Source organism: Grammomys surdaster, unplaced genomic scaffold (genome assembly GCF_004785775.1).
Source record: "Grammomys surdaster isolate TR1022 unplaced genomic scaffold, NIH_TR_1.0 192, whole genome shotgun sequence".
In the NCBI taxonomy this organism is placed as follows: Eukaryota; Metazoa; Chordata; class Mammalia; order Rodentia; family Muridae; genus Grammomys; species Grammomys surdaster.
This window is the reverse complement of record NW_021604637.1, coordinates 2,392,205-2,393,653: the sequence shown is the minus strand read 5'-3', so window position 1 is coordinate 2,393,653 and position 1,449 is coordinate 2,392,205. Positions and strand designations below refer to the sequence as shown.

Here is a 1,449-nt window from a genome sequence, read left to right as displayed (position 1 = left end):
ATGGGTCCTCTTGCCAGCCTGGTCTACAGAGTTCCAGGACAGCCAGAACTACACAGAGAAACCCTGTCTCAAAAAACAAAAAAAACAACAAAACAAAAACAAAAATGGGTCCTCTTGGGCCAGGCGGTGTGACACACGCCTTTTATCCCAGCACTTTGGAGGCAGAAGCAGGTGGATCTCTATGAGTTGGAGGCCAGCCTGGTCTACAGAGTGGGTTCCAGGACAGCCAAAGCTACACAGAGAAACCTTGTCTCGAAAAACCAAAACCAAAACAAACAAGAATGGGTTCTATTGACTGAGAACTGATGCTCAGGATAGGGGGTCTAGGGAGGAAGGGTCTGGATTAAGCATAATATAGTAGACTCTTTTTCCAAGTACATGGGACCTCTTTCGTAAGAATGAGTTCTAATGACTGAGAAACAATGGTCAGGAGTCTGGGGTGAGGCCTGGCTCTACAGATAGCTAAATAAATAAATAAATAAATAAATAAATAAATAAATAAATATCACCAGGTTAATAGCAATATCAATTCCAGCTTTCTGGGCAGAAACAGATGTAAATCCCTTCATTGAAGAGAAAAGGCTGCGAATTTAATGTTCCTAGTTTCCCTAGTGCTGTGTATGAGTAAAAGGACCTCCTGCCATCTACAAGTGTCCTATGTATATATATATATTTAAACCTGTAAAATATAAAACTACTGAAAACAGGGTAGCCAATGGCCTGTGAGCATCATGCCTAAGTTTTACTGTGACTACTGTGATACATATCTTACCCACGATTCCCCATCTGTGAGGAAGACACACTGCAGTGGTCGGAAACACAAAGAGAATGTGAAAGACTATTACCAGAAATGGATGGAAGAGCAGGCCCAGAGCCTGATTGACAAGACAACGGCTGCATTTCAACAAGGAAAGATCCCTCCGGCTCCGTTCTCTGCTCCTCCGCCTGCAGGGGCCATGATCCCGCCTCCCCCCAGTCTCCCGGGTCCTCCTCGGCCTGGCATGATGCCTGCACCCCACATGGGAGGCCCTCCCATGATGCCAATGATGGGCCCCCCTCCTCCTGGGATGATGCCTGTGGGACCAGCTCCTGGGATGAGACTGCCCATGGGAGGCCACATGCCCATGATGCCCGGGCCTCCCATGATGAGACCCCCCACCCGCCCGATGATGGTGCCCACACGGCCCGGCATGACCCGGCCAGACAGATAAGAGCAGAAGTGCTCGCTCTTCATCGTTTTGTATTGTGCTGTTTCACCAGGAGATCTTGGTGCTGAGCCTGAGTGTTTACTAGACGCATGGCCAGGACCTTCCTTCCTAACAGAGAGGAAGAAGTGATACAGAAGGGGCTGTTTTCACTTACATTGGGAAACATGAAAATAAAATGGTCAGCTGTTTTTAAAAAAAAAAAAAAACTACTGAAAACAGTGTAACCCCTTCACTTTGACTT

At 47.1% G+C, this 1,449-nt stretch overlaps 1 pseudogene; it reads left to right on the top strand.

The window, feature by feature from the left end:
• Window positions 1–723: 723 nt before the first annotated feature.
• On the top strand, window positions 724–1,211 carry LOC114622899 (annotated as a pseudogene).
• Window positions 1,212–1,449: the final 238 nt, after the last annotated feature.